A 16,329-nucleotide genomic window follows, 5' to 3' on the forward strand; every position below is an offset into this window, starting at 1 on the left:
ACGGTGTAGTAAGGTTCATACATGGGAGCTCAAGGCCCGAACCCAATTCTATTTTTTACCCCTACCCCATGTCCCTTAAAAAAGAGTGTGAAGGCAAAGGGCTTCAAATTTACTCCTAAAAAATGGGACACCACTACAAAAGCCACAGACATCATCTTATGCCGTTGCGAGCTCTTACATCATACGAGATTGACAATGGTGCCTGCTGTAGTTATTTCAGTTGTGTGGCTTACAGTTATTTTTTGGTATTTTTCTTTAGGAAATTGCAGAAGGCTACGATATCATGTTATCATAACAATAAAATGTGACAATAAGCATGTAACTGTATTGTGTATATACAGTGGCCATATTAATCTATGTAAACACATTAAAACAATGTTAATTAAGGGCTGTGTGCTCCACCTCAGTCCTATATCATCAAGCTAAAGAAAATTGGGATACCCAATAAGGTAAGTGGAAGGGCTAAGGGGTAGAATTAGGACTGGGCCTGATGCTGAGTTCAGACTGCACGATTTTAAAAGTAGTGGCATCACAGATGTTTTTACACTACATCTCACAACCAAACACATGCGAGAAGTGACATGGAAACAACACAAGGTATACATACAGTAAGTAACCTTGTATATCTTTTGTTATTGACTAGAAAATGAACTTAATTTGCTTATCTGGTTTTTGAAGAGAATTTGCTTTTTTTCTATAACTTTATTTTTTTAATTAATACATTTTTTTTTTTTGAGCCAGTTGTGATATTGCCCAGATGATGCATCAAACAGACACGGGTACTCCTGCCAAATTTCCACTAGCTTTTTCTCAATTTCTTGGGTTGAAATAGACCAAAAAGAAGCCCTTTTAACTTCTTACCCAATCTCCCGCTGGCCTGCAGATACTCGTACTATTGGATGCTGCTCTCGATGTAATTTTTCAGCAGAACACATTTCACATGGCATGATTTTGAATCACCAACAGGTACAGATATTTAGCATGCCAAATACTGTATCTCACAGGTGACTGCGACTCATCTGCGATTCTCTCAGACCTTGTCTTTAATAGTTCACTCTTCAAGATTGTTACCCACATGAACGAGCAAAGTCATAGTCATGCAGTATGAACTCAGCATAGGTTAAAAAAATCTACCCTTACATACTTTTTCCAGTCTATTTTATGTTCTTTGCTGTTGCTTTCTTGTCTAAGTGACAGACCTTATAAAAGGAAAACTTTCTGTACTTCAGTAAGTGGCAAATGTAGCAACCTCACAGCAGCACAGCTTTCATCAGAAATTGAATGCAAGACAGAAATAGTGAGCAAACTATTATCTTCACTTTGACTGAACAGAGTCTGAACATGCCTACTTTATTCTCTATATTAGGAATATTACCCCATACCATTCAGATATCTGAAATCATAACATTCATAAAACACTACAGTAGGCTAAAAGCATGCTGTAGAAATGTTCTACACATTCAATGTTTTTTTTTTTTACCCTTTTTTTTTTTTTGCAAACAAAATCACTGAGTATTCCATTGTCAAGAGTGGAAAATAACCAGCATCTCTTGCAAGCAAAGCTAAAGTTTTAACAAAACTATATTTTAATGGAACGAATATTTTCAGTGTTTTAAAAAAATTGAGTGGCGACTAATTATCGTCATTGACTTAAAGGGTCATGAAACCCCCCTCTTTCACTTCAAGTCTACATCAATTTTTTTTAAAGAATGCTTCATGATGGGCATGGAGCTCTGCGAGCAGAAGCAGGAATGGGCGTGGCCAGCAGAGCAGTGGAAAATAGAGGAGCGAACATCAATCAGTTGGCTCACAAAATGAGATGCAAACCATGGGACCCATGATTTTATAGTTTACAAAGTTAAAATGCAAAGAAATGAGCAGTAAGTAATTTAATGCCCTGCTGCATTTGTTATTTGTAATTTCATATACTCAACCACAATTTGTTATATCATCATAAAGATGATTATGTGTATATATATACACATAAAGAAGAGGACTTCTGTCCTGCTCAGTCCCCGGGTCTGAATGCAGACACAGTGGATGGCAGTGCAGCAGGTCTTTTGCCCTATCTATTTCAACAAGTAGCCCGGCTGGTAATCTGGAGGATTTTAAACATAGGCAAACATGGCAGCACAGATATAGGCAATGTGTCTGAATGGTAACGAACTCAACTGATAAAAGTCAGACAATTCGCCAATACTTGTACATAGGGCTGTGCAATTAATCGAAAATCCAGTTTCGATTTTGGCTTCTAACGATTATGAAAAACCATTAATCGAGATAAACGATTATTCCATCATACCGTCCCCTTTCCAGTTGTACACATTTGTTTCTCTGCAAAGCTCAGTTCCATGTGAAAATGACGAAAAGCATGGATTGTAATGTAACGTTTGTTGCACGGAATGCACATCACTCATATTTTTAAATTTGACAGTTGTGTGTGTGTGCGCCGCGCTTAGCCTCAGACAGGCTCGGAGACGAGCAGAGCCCACACATCTAATGCCATCTTAATGCGAGCGCTTTAATGGTCAAAAACATGCACATTTGTGTCAGAGCATGGCGTTTAGTGATTATTCATATTAACCCTCATTTGTGTAATAAAGAAACAAATTGAGAATCAAAAGACACGTGAAAGAGAAACCATATCTGAGCTGCACTTTTTTTAAAGTGACAGTGCACAATATTCCTGCTGCCGCCTGTTTTTAATCATTAAAATAACAAAAGGAGAAAATCCCTCACTGCTCTTGACTGAAGGACTTTTGTAGCTGAAGTTTTTTTCTTACAGTGAAGAGGCTTAAAGCAGTTTAAACATAACAGATTTAATAACTCATTTCTAATAACTCATTTATTTTATCTTTGCCATGATGACAGTACATTATATTTTACTAGGTATTTTTCAAGATAGTATTTAGGCATGTCATTGTATAACAGTAGATTCTTCTGCAGACAATCAAACATATATACTGTTTAAAGGGGCTAATAATACTAGGTTAAAGGAGCTATTAAAATAGGTTTCAAAATATTTAAAACTGCTTTTATTCTAGCCGAAATAAAACAAATAAGCCTTTTTTCCAGAAGAAAAAATATTATAGAAAATACTGTGAAAAATTCCCATATATATATATATATATATATATATATATATATATATATATATATATATATATATATATATATATATATATATATATAAATTCTCAAAGGCGAATAATTTTGACTTCAACTGATAATCGTTTTGAATAATCGTGATTACAATTATGATCAAAATAATCATGATTATGATTTTTCCCATAATCGAGCAGCCCTACTTGTACAGCTCTCCCAAAAAAAAATGCTTCCTACAAACCAACAGCTTTGTTGTATCAGCCCTTACAGCACTGCGGGGTATAACATGCAACAAACCCTGTGGATCATGAAAACAAACACTTACGACCTTTCATGAATAGCTAAACACTGCGTGCCTTGCGCGGACATAGTGTCACATCTTGGCAGGTCTACCTTGCCTTCGGAAAGCACGTGCTCTCATGAATATTTAAGAAACAGGGTCTTCACATAGGATAAGAAAACTCCGCTATGAATAATAATGAGAAACCGACATGTCATCACTGGACAGGCAGATCGGTGTTACGTAATTTTAAATCCGGAAAATGAAATTAGCTGACAAAAGCTCAAAATAATCCAGTTTTCCCCACAATTATAGCCGACAGGTGCTAACGTTGTCTTAAATGATGCTCAACACACACAATTCTGTTTTTTTTTAAGTACTCGAGCATTTCTAAAGTCTGTTCAGCCCTGTTCAGATTAAACAATATTAATTGTTGGTCACTATGTCAGATTACGCATTTTTGTCTGGATACAATATTGACATTTAATGACTCTAATAAATACTCTCTTTTTTAGAGTAAATATAGTACATACAGATGTCTCTACTTCAATCTGTTCCCTTTGCCGCCGTTCATACCGATGTGGCAGCGGTAGTTGGTGCACCAGCAGCTTTTGACTGCTGGGTGGCACTTTAACCACAGATTTTCAGCTTTGCCTTTTTACAATAGTAAATAGACGGTTCTGTATGCGGATCTTATGTGATGTGTTCAATTAAAATATACAATTATTTTAGTTTTATAAGTAATAAAAATGTTTTTACACAATACTGTATGTTTTATAAAAGATGCAATACTTGGTGAGAAGTATAGCCGTAGGCTGCACAAAGCAAATATAAGAGTTTATATTTATATAAAATAAGTCCTTTAGCCTTTGAAAAGAGTGAAAAGGGGTGAAAAGGGGTGAAAAGAATGTATCGATTTCCTGTATTCGATTTCCTTGACCCTCATGGCGATGTTATTAACCAAAATCTTAAACCTGTGCAATAGAAGGGCAATGGTACATTTTGCTCAGAGTTTATGATTGATAACTTATCAAGTCATGCATGTTGACATAAATATTGGACTTAATTAACTTTTACCATTCAGAAGCAAGATTCATCTTGAGGTTTAATGTTTAAATAAGAAAAGCTTCAATTAATTTTGATAACTCTTAAAGATCTAGACAGCCTCTCAAGGCTGCAAATAATTATTCATTATTTTTCCTTCGGCGTAGTCTCTTATTTCTCAAGGTCATCACAGCGGAATGAACCGCCAACTGTTCCTGCATATTTTTTACATACCAGATGCTCTTCCAGCAGCAACCCAGTACTGGGAAACACCTATACACTCTCACATTCCCACACACACTCATACGCTATGGCCAATTTTTTAATTTGTTTATTTACTTTTTTAGCTTAGTCGCTTTATTAATCTGGGGTCGCCACAGCAGAATGAACCACTAACTTATCCAGCATATGTTTTACACAGTGGATGCCCTCCCAGCTGCAACCCATCACTGGGAAAATGTCCAATTTAATTCATACAACTCACCTACTGTATAGCACATGTGTTTGGGCTGTGGGGGAAACCGGAGCACTTAGAGCAAACCCATGCCAACGACTGACCACTGAGCCACCAGGCCACCTAATAATGTTATACTGTAGTATTATTCTTAAATTGTTAATACCTTTTGAATTGGTCCGAGCGATTCGAACCATTCAAGAAATGGCATAAAAAAGAGAGTCTTCAGTAATGCAGTATGACCATTGGACCTTCAGAGGCTTTTTACTGAGTGTGGTTACATCACATTTTGACAATGCTGATTTGTCAAAAGAAATCAACGTGGTTTGAGTCTTTGGACAAATCGGATGTGGTTGTTGATGCATTTTCCCACCTCCAAGCCTCAATTGGTTCATACTGTTCTATACTTGACCAATAGACATAGTTTTTGTTTTGCAAATCATCAGTCAACATGTTTTTGTAAAATTTGGACAATCGCAGAGTGAAACATATGCCCATGCAAAACATTAGGTTTTCCTGTTTAAAATAATACAGTCAGCATTATTAGCCCTCATGTCTATTTTTTTCGTATCTTTTACAAATACTTCTCAACAGATGTTTAATAGAGCAAATACATACGCTTATGCTGCGTTCACAACAGACGCGGAACACGCATCAAGCTTGAGTGATATCATGTTAAGTCAATGCAAAATCGCGAATACACATCCTGCAGAGTGATATGCATGAATGGCGCGGAGCTAATGACGCGAAATGTGCAAATGGCGTGGTGCGAATGGCGCGGTGCGAGTTGAGCGTTTTACGCGTTTCACGCGAATCAGTCGAGTTCAAAAATCTGAACTTCAGCGGACATTCGTGCTGTGTTAACCAATCAGGAGCTTGCTCTTGTGGGGGCGTAATTAAGACATATCGCCTGTTGTAGGTGTCCTCCAGCCGACATCGACAAAAAGTTCATTTTGTCAGCAGACACCGACAAAAAGTTCATCAAACTGGGCTCGGCTCAGTCAGAAGCAATGCTGAAAGCCTCCATCATCCAGGTACAGTTTCTGGAGAAGTTTATGTGCTCACAGAGCTGGATGCACCTCTAAAAGAATCTAGTGGACTCAGAAACGGCCCTAAGCGTATCAACGCTGTTTTTCAGCCTTCATAAAGCACATAAACATTGTTATTTTCTTCATAAAATCCATTTAGCAACGAAGCTAGAGTCACCGGGCAGACAGAAGCACTGCCCTTCATGCGAATCCACGTCTATTCTTAAGTGAATTTGACGCGCGAATGAAGCGAGTAAAATCATGTACACGCTGCTATTTATGCGCAAATTGTGCGTTTTATCCGCGCGTCCCCGCGTCTGGTGTAAACACAGCATTACACATACACATTCTTTTTTGAATAGTCTGGCTTGAATAAAAACTGAAAAAAAGCTAGCTTAATGGTCAATATTATTAGCCCCCTAAGAAATATATTTATATAAGTGCAAATAAAGCTGAATACTAGTATCTTGAAAATAACAAAATAAACCTAAATTAAAATTGGAAACTGGTTATTAAAACTATTATGTTTAAAAAAGGTTTTCTTTAAGTTAAAAAGCACTTGTGAAATATTTTAAAAATAAGTTCCACAGCAGGGTTAGTAATGTAGTCTTTAACAGTATATGACACTTATTACATTTAAAATAAGAATAAGAGTGCTTAAAAAATGCAGGCCAGTCCTGTACAAAATAGCTGTAGGTCTCTAAGGGTTAAACTTGGATAGCCATTTATATAGTGCGAGCTTCTGGTTCCATGTTAGCTGGTGAAATAGTAACTCTGTCCACTGCCTCGGGTTGTGTTCGTGTTAGTTTGTTCAGTTCCCATTTGAATTGATAAAATGCAAAGCACAAGTTCCACTTAGTTAAGCTTTATTTTACTTTCCTGTGAACTTTCATTATTCTCTCATTGGACATTGGACATATTCATACATTTAAACATACACGGTCAGTTCAGAGATGAATTAAATAAACATAATGCAATATTTAAATCCAAAACCCCAAAAGATGCAATTTACATGTGCATGCAGAACCGTGGAGGTTGTATCAAATGATTCAATATTATATTTAGTATTGTGGCATGCTATACATATATTCATAATTACATGCTAATTACAGCCTAATGGAGTCTACTGGGCCATCTGTTAAGCTCTGTGGCATTGCGTAAAGGTTAATAATATTTTGTTCAGTTTGGTTTTTAAATCATGATGTTCATCTGGTTCGTCTGACAGCTTCATTGTTGAGCATTGTGATATGATTGATTGGCATCAGCCTTTAGTGCAGCTGATTTTATCTGTTTTTCTTCACTTCATGTCATTCTCATATTCCCTGTTCCGTCAATGCACACATTGCCGCTCTACACGTCGCCACCGGAGAAATGCTTCCTCACAAGTTTGATTTGAATACCATCATTGATGTGCCATCTGGCATTTACATTCAAAATGAAATTCAATGACATTTGAGAAAGATAAATCTGTTTGAGCATGGAGAGGAGAAAAAAAGTACTGTATGTTTGGTTTAAAAGGGTCATTTGTTTCCGTTTACCACTCTTCATGTACTTTCAGGGTAAGCTATTACTTTTGTTTGCTTGTTTTCGCATAAAACACAGCTTAAAGGCATATTTCACTCAAAAATGAAAGATTGTCATCTTTTACTTACCCTCATGTCAAACCTGTTGGGAGATATTTTAAGAAAAAAGTAATTTTGTACCCAGAAATATACTATCTGTCACGGTTTGTGTAGAGGAAAGGGGCGAGGACTCAAGTGCTGAACTAAATGTGTTTTTATTAACAGTAAAAATAAACAGCAAAATAAACTACCCTGAGGGGGCATTAATAAAACAAATAAACAAACAATCTAGACTGGGCAGGGGGCTGTTCTTCGTACCTTAAATGATCTAAGATCATTTGGCAGATCCTGGATCTTTTAATCTTGATAACTGATCTCTCACTAATTTGGTTCTTCAAACAAGTTCTTGAATCAGATTAGAATGTCTGGATAAATTGATCTGAGATCGCTGCGTGTGTTGTGAAGGACATATCTATCGATCCTCGAAATCATGATCAGCAATGCAACGATTTTCTGACGGCATAGCAGAGTAATGACATCATCTGATTAATATTCAATTATCCATGTGAGCAAAATTACATCAAATTAGCAGAAAATGGTTTGTTAAATATGACACGTAATAACTTTACACATTTTTTGTGAGCTGCAGGCTTTACACTTTCATGCGTCAAGTGTATTCATCATGTATTTCAATGCAAATCAATGTATTTAGTTCTACATTTAGAAAAGATTTTCTTTATTATAGTAGCCGTTTTTTAATCAGTGTAAAGAATAACTGGATGTTTACAAAAGCATTTTGATATTGGTAAAGGCGTCTGCAACTTTTGTGAAGCATCAAATCACTGGCATATCAACTGTCAAAACATGTTTATGACTGCATAAATGTATTATTGCGTTTAAAAAAAGTCACATATTGTGCATTTCTATTATACACAATTTGTACTAAAGCGATCTAAAAAGTTCTAATCAAGTTTTTTTCTTTGCACCACCAGATGGCAGTCTTTGTACTTTCATTTAGAGGGTGCAGATTGCATAAGTTTTATTAATATGTATAACTTTATTTATATTATTAATCACTATAACTCTCGGATCAGCTTTGAAGAACGAAACAACCCTGAATCGTGTCAAATCGTCAATATCCAAATCCAGCTAACTGAGTAATCCACTTACGAAGAACGGACCTCAGGCTGGCAGGAATCAGGACTAGAGAACAGGACAAGGCAGGAAAACTATGACATATGACGATGAACTTGCACAGGACAGCAGACATGAGGAGAATATAAGCAGAAGTAAATGAACACACAAAGAGATGAACAAAATCAACTAAGAATGGGTTAACAAGGAGGGTGGGACTAGGTAATAGACGGGAGAGCACATGACACAGAGACAACACAAGCCATGTGCTCGCATAAAACGGGACAAGAACACTTAGCCAATGAAAGAACTCATTAACCGCGTGTAAATGACAACACAAAACACGTGGTGCATGTTAAACACAACACCAACAGAAGACTGAACGCGACACACAAGTACACTATGAATGAAAACACTTACCGTGCACTCACACACACAGCATGCATGTTTCATCCCATCGCAGACCGAAACTGAAACCAACTAGACTGAGACACTGGGAATGAAACACCACACTGCAGACAAGGAACGTGAACACCCGGACATAAGCGCGCAATTGCAAATACGCACAGACCTCACACGCCCGCATCAAGCGGGAACGCGCACGGTCCAAGGGCGTTCACAAATGGTGCTCATACAGACACACACACACAATGACAAAACCAGTGCTCCACCCGAGAAAACTCAGGTCAAGCACAACACAAGACATGACAGGACTAGTGTCTGGACTCCGCCACTAAAACAAGAATTAACAAGACCAGAGTGGCAGAATCCTGATACTATCAGGGTTTATACAGTCATAAAACCTGGAAAAGCCATGGAATTTTGACATGGCTTTTTCCAGGCTTAGAAAAGTTTTGGAAAAACAGAAAAAACCCACAAGGTTTTGGAAAAGTCCTGGAAATTACATTTACATTTAGTCATTTAGCAGATATTTTTGTCCAAAGCAATTCAAGCTGCGGTCACACTAGAGCAGGACTATTTAGTTGGCGGCCCGCGGGCCGAACCCGGCCCTCGAGGCAATTTGTTCCGGCAATCCAAATAGTGTGATCAAGACATCAAAAATAAATTTAGTTCAGTCAAAAAACGACCGCAATAGTTATGAAGTGATGTGCTTCTATTCAATACAGCACGAGCTGTAGAGCAAAGCTGCGCAGAGAGTGAGTCACCTGACATTAATCGAGTGCAGCGAGCAGTCGAAAACATTTGGATACGTTTGTAGAAAAGTTTGTACAATGCACTGATATCGTTATTAAGGATGCAGTGACTAGCCGATTCCACTATCAACCCCGCTTTTATTCACTAGACTTCTTAATGCCGCATTTATGTTGCAGTAAAAAAGCTGCTGCAACTAAACAAAGTTATGCCAATACGCATGCACATTGAATTAACTATAGCAGCAAGCCGTTGACATATTGCATCTTTTCAATGCAGGCACATTAGAAACGATCTCACGCTGTATTGGTGAGCATTGTGTATGTGAGTGTTGGTGAGTATTATGTATGTATGAACGCAGATAATTTAATTCAATAACATAACAAATATTTAATAACATTTAGTAAATGTTAATTTAGTTATTCTTATTTTTATTTATTTATTCATTGTTCTGTCATTTATTTTCATTGTAAAATTATCACTCATGTTTAAATTATTTTTTTTTTTCATTTTTTTAAAGTCCAAAGATAGAAATGGACTATTGTTTGTGGTTTATTAATATTTTAGGCTGTATTTGTTTACTGAGCAGCAACAAACAACACTTATAAACAAATATAAGCAGTTTTTATGCGATTTTCTAAACTAGTAGTGCTTTAAATTTAATAAATGCATAATAATGGTGATAACCGTGAAGCTATGATTATTCTTTGGACTATAATCGTACAACCAAAATATATAACCTTTGCATCACTTATTGTTATGCAGTTTGAAACATATGAATGTGTCTGAATGTAGAAGAAGCCTACTTAAGCAATGCACTGCTTTGGTGCCTAGTATATAGTTTCAAAATACAACATATTAACGTTTTAATGTAGAAAAAATGAATGTGGGCATCTTTATGTGGGCTGTTTTGTCATCACTCATATTGCAAGTCAAATCTCTCCGGCCCCTCAGTTGGGATTTTTTTTCGTGAACTGGCCCCCATAAAAAAAACACTAGAGCTTGTGCTTGTGAAATTCTGTTGTATGGTGCTGTGAAAAGGAGTTGTATTAAACAATGTGATTAGACGTTAATAAAAATAAACGATTGCTCTATACTTGAAAGTTTTTATTTTAAATTATCTTCTATTGGCTTCTAAGGGAGGAATTCACCAAGCTTGAACTTTCAAATGCAGTGAAATCGCACGTGCTTCCGTTTCTGGTCTGCCACATTCACATGCCTGTGAATGGAAGTCTATGGAGCGAAAAGCGCAGTGTGGTCGCGGCTTTACAAGAGAAGTAGTTTTACCTACTGTTGCTAGTTTAACAAACTATTAACATAATCTAAAATTAGTTTGACGAATATCTATATACTGGAATGGAGGTTAGTTGTTTTTTTCTTCTTTTCTTGGCCAAAAACAAGGTCTCACATCATTAGTGCTGTGTAAGCATAATCTATTTCACATAGATATAAAAATTAATTGAAACTTAAAATGATTGTTGCGTGCTTTACGATATGCTGTAATTTAAACGTTCATTGTTTTATCTTATGATTTAAAATTTATACATAGACATAACATGAAACATTAGGTCATGGAAATTGACTCAAAAGTCCTGGAAAAGTCTTAGAATTATTATTTTTTTTAATATGTGTGAGAATCCTGACTATATATTACTGTCTTTTTTCTGTTCTCATCTAATATTTTTTCTTTCCTGTACAGTTGTTTTCTCTCTTACTCATCAAGGTCACTGGGTTGGCGTCATTTAAGCTCAATATTTTTTTTTTCAGACTATGAACAGACTCTGTTCTCCTTTGTTCTCGCTTTGTTCTCTTTTAAAGAAAGCGTGACCAGAAAGGTTTGAGAACCACTGCTGTAAAGGATGCAGCATCAGCTGGAAGAATGAAAAAGTTGCAAAAAAGTAACATTATACGATTGAAGTCAGATTTATTAACCCCCTTTGAATTATTTTTCTTTTTTAAATATTTCCCAAATTATGTTTAACAGAGCAAGGAAATTTTTTACTGTATGTCTGATAATATTTTTTCTTCTGGAGAAATTCTTATTTGTTTTTACCCTAACCTGCCTAGTTACCCTAATTAACCTAGTTAACTAAATACCTCATCATGCGCTGCAGTCACACACCAGTTTCAGTTCACCTCCTGATTAAGGCTGATTTATACTTCTGCGTCAAGCACACGCGTGTGGTCTGATGCTGACATGCACCTCTCAAACAATGTAACTACACATCTCAACGACACATAGCACAAGCTGTATGGTCGGTCGGCTTGGTAGATGTGACAAGTGTGGGCAGTGATTAGAGCCACGAGGCCAATAGAGTGAGTGTTTATTAGTGTCGAGTCGCTTGAAGGGGCTCCAGATGGAAACTTTAGTCTTGTTTCTACCTTATGATTAAAATTATTTGCACGTCTGCCAGTTGCCGCCTCTGAATGAGCAATTTTTAGCCCCTTTTAGTGTTCAGAAAAAACAAAACACACAAGAAAGAAAAATCAACACAGAGGAACATAAAAACCTACTACCAGCTAGCGTAGCGCGCAAATGTATAAATGCACGGCTACGCACAAGGCAGGTGCTGTGGGTCACGCCAATCACTCCACACAGAAGTATAAATCAGCCATTACACACTTACAGCTGCAGTTCGTCACCACTAATTACTTAGACTATATATAAACCATTCACACACATATCCAGTGCTGAGTCTTATTTCCCCATAGTGCATTTCTAAGCATTTTCATTGTCTTGTCTTATTTTTTTTTGTCCCTTTGTTTGTCTACTGTTTATGATTCTGTTGCTGCCTGTCTCGACCCTTTCATCGATTACTCTCTGGATTATCTTCATGGTACTGTCTGCTCCCATATCGAACCTTGTCTGCCTGACTACTGTATTAAAAGCTGCGTTTGGATCCGATCCCTGTTGTTAATCCCATCATTACAACAATTTTGTCTCTAATGTATCGCAATCAAATTGGCTATATCTTACTGTGAATTAATTTGGATTCTCCGGCTTTTGTTGCAAATTCAGTGTCATACACATTAATTTCAGCGTACACACCATTTAAACAACAATATTGCAATATTATCAGAGACAATAAGTATAACACATGCCAAGTTGCCATGTGCATAGCCGTACATTTCACACATTTGCAATATTTCTAGTTTCTATAGTGTTCGTTATTGTATATACTTAGCGTATCACTACTCGCATTTGTTGCTGGATTCTCTTGATGTGGCTATGTTAGTGTTATGCAAAATGCATGTAATATTCGGTCATTTTATCATACACGTTTTTAAATCCGCAATTACGATTATCAAATATAAGTATTATTTCATACATTTTGGATTATTCCAGCATGCTACTCACATTTGTATATTACCTGATAAGTGTTAAATAATTACTGTAACAGTAGTAGTCAGTGACAATATTGTGTTTATTCCACAAACTTGCATAAGCGTATGATTCATTTTCACGAATAGCTATGGAGTTCTTTTAAATCCACTTTAATATTTCCCGTTTGATGTTATCTGCTTCCTCTGATATCTCATCTGTATCCCTCACAAATATAAATATATTAAAGCAGGCTGTGGAAAAAAAAGTTTGACCTTTAACATCTGACTGTGTTTTCTGACATGTCTGTCTTCTGCTTAATTTGCCGGCTTCGATTTCTTCTCAGCCTTGTTAAATCACCACCATTCTCCGCACTCATTGAGTTTCTGTTCGGATGCTACTTTCTCTGTTGACCTTACAATACAATTCTCTACATTTACTTTGGTCCACAGTTGACACTTCACTCACCTTCGATTACAGTTTTCTGCCATTGTTGAGACCCATCAATGTGGGGAAAAAGGCTGTTTTAGTCCCAGTTCGATCTATTGGAAAGCATTTATTTTCAAAACCGCTTTTCTGTGCTCTCATAGCTACAATCTGTGCCTCACAGTTTTGCTTCAGGGCATTTTTAAGATTACAGTTCAGGTCGAAATGCGGCAGGCCTTGCCACACATATTTAAGAGTGATCTTATGATCTTTTTTAAGTTGTTTTTCCTTAATTTTTTTCCCCCATACTTTTTAGCTAAATGACTTGTGCTGGATTTTTTTGTTTTGTTTTGCATGTGCATAATTGTTATTTAAATTTAAATAAAACCTAATTCGTAGTATTATAATTACATAAGGAATCAATATTTTATTTATTTAGTTTTCGTTTTAATAGTTTTAGTTTTCATCTCCCCTAGTCCAGTCTAATCTAGTTTACTTTTGTTTTGCTTTGCTTTGTTTTGCTTTTTTTTTCAGTTTAGTTTCAGTTTTGTTTAGGTTTGATTCAGTTTGGTTTTGTTATCAGTAGCTATAGACAGCCTAGTTAAATCATGAGCACAAATTCCTAGTATGTGTTTCCTTTCCTTTTTTTCTTTTCCCTTCCTTTCCTTCTCACTTTAGTTGATTTGTTCTTTTTTTTCCCCTTCACTTTTTAATGGATTGACTTGTGCTGGACTTTTTTTAGTTTTGCATGTGTGTAATTATTTTTTAAATTTAAATGAAAACCCAATTCATAGTATTGTTTATAATAAGATAAGGAATCAATATTTTATTTTATTTTAGTTTTTAGTTTTAGTTTTTATCTCGGCTAGTCCAGTCTAATCCCAGTAATGGGTTGAAGCTGGAAGGGCATCCACTCCGTAATACATCTAAATTGGCGGTTCATTCCGCTGTAACGACCTTAGATTAATAAAGGGACTAAGCCGAAAAGAAAATAAATGAATGCTTTGCTTTGCTTTTCTTCATTTCAGTTTTGTTTGTTTCGTTTAAATTTAATTTGAGCTTATTTTTTGTTCAGATTTGATTCAGTTTGGTTTGGTTTGGTCATCAGTAGTTATAGACAGCCTAGTTAAATCATGAGCACAAATTCCAAGTATGTCTTTCCTTTCCTTTCCCTTCCTTTCCTTTATTTACTTTACTTTACTTGTCACTTTAATTGTCACTTTAATTGTCACTTTAGTTGTTTTTTTCCCCTATTTTTACCCTGTACTTTTTAGTAGAATCACTTGTGCTGTACTTTTTTGATATTGCATGTGCGTAATTATTTAAATTATTTCAATTTAAATAAAAACCTAATTCATAATATTATTTATAATTAGATAAGGAATCAATATTTTAGTTTAGTTTAATTAGTTTAGTTTCATTTAATGTCATCTTGTCTAGTCCAGTCTAATCTTGTTTTGTTTGCTTTGTTTCGTTTGTTTTGTTTAATTTCATTTTCTTTCAGTTTTATTTCAGTTTAGTTTAATTTAGGTTCGATTTAGTTTGGTTTCGTTTGGTTTCGTTATCAGTAGCTATAGACATCCTGGTTAAATCATAACCACAAATACCAATGTGTTAACTTTCCTTTCCTTTTTTCCGTTCCTTTGCTTATCTTTTTAATTGGTTTGTTCTTTATTTTTTTCTCTAATCTTTTTGAGTGGACTGACTTGTGCATGACTGTTTTTGATTTTGCATGTGCGTAATTATTATTTAAACTACCTAATTTGTTTTATTTCATTTAGATAATGATAATTAGCTTTTGTTTAGCTAGTTTAGTCTTGTCTAGTCCAATGCAATCTAGTTTACTTTTGTTTTGTTTTTTACCTTGCTTAGCTTTGCTTTGCTTCACTTTGCTTTGTTTTGTTTCAATTTAATTTCAGTTTAGTTTCACTTTAGTTTTGATTTGGTTTCATTTCAGTTTAGTTTCAAGTTTTGTTGTGTATAGACAGCCTAGTTAAATCCAGAGCACAATTTCCAAGTATCTGTTATCGTACTTTGCCACATCTCCATTTTCTTTACCTTTCTTTTCCTTTCCTTTCTTTTCCTTGTCACTTCAGTGAAAGTGTGCTATCCTTATATATATATATATATATATATATATATATATATATATATATATATATATATATATATATATATACGCACACACACACACAACATGTCCAATCACATAAAACCCTTGCAATCATGTACATTTCCTTGCTAAAAGGCAGCTTGAGCAGTTATTGTCCTTCTGTTGTCCTTGGTTTACAGTTTTTCCTCCCATCCTTCCTTTATAGTGATATTTATGAAAGTTGTCATGTTTTAATTCATGTCCACAGAGTTAATTATAGAACACCTGAATCTAAAGCCTCAACAATTCCTGTTACATTCACAACTTCTCTCATGCATTGAATCAAGGCCATTGTTTAATGTGTGCACAGTACATGTTTTACATGACACGACCTACCTTTGATTGATGTAGCTGATATAGTATGTATGCATTTTGCAGTTATAGCATATTTTCCCTGTTATATTAGATAATACAAATCTTGCTTCAATCTATGAAGTGCATTAAAAACTCCTGTAATTACACGGGCCTTATTTTAGTTAGAACACTGCCCTGCTCAAGGGAACTGATTTAAAAATAAAGGGTGTTATAATATTTTGTCTTGTCCTAGATTGTACAGAGATGACTTTTTGTGCAGACACGACTATAAATCATGTTTAAAATTCCTTCTAAATTGTGGACTCTATGGCTTTGTGGGTCATAGGAGTTTCCAAAACACACGAGTGTGGAAATG

General features: G+C 35.6%; 1 protein-coding gene and 1 long non-coding RNA gene across 2 annotated transcripts in view; both read left to right on the plus strand.

The window, feature by feature from the left end:
• Positions 1–16,329, plus strand: part of LOC147842240 (uncharacterized) — a 1,176,585-nt gene that overhangs the window by 812,859 nt on the left and 347,397 nt on the right. The window lies entirely within an intron of this gene.
• uxs1 (UDP-glucuronate decarboxylase 1) overlaps positions 1–16,329 on the plus strand; it is a 111,423-nt gene that overhangs the window by 62,438 nt on the left and 32,656 nt on the right.

This window comes from Danio rerio, chromosome 9 (genome assembly GCF_052040795.2).
Source record: "Danio rerio strain M-AB ecotype USA chromosome 9, GRCz13ab, whole genome shotgun sequence".
NCBI lineage: Eukaryota > Metazoa > Chordata > Actinopteri > Cypriniformes > Danionidae > Danio > Danio rerio.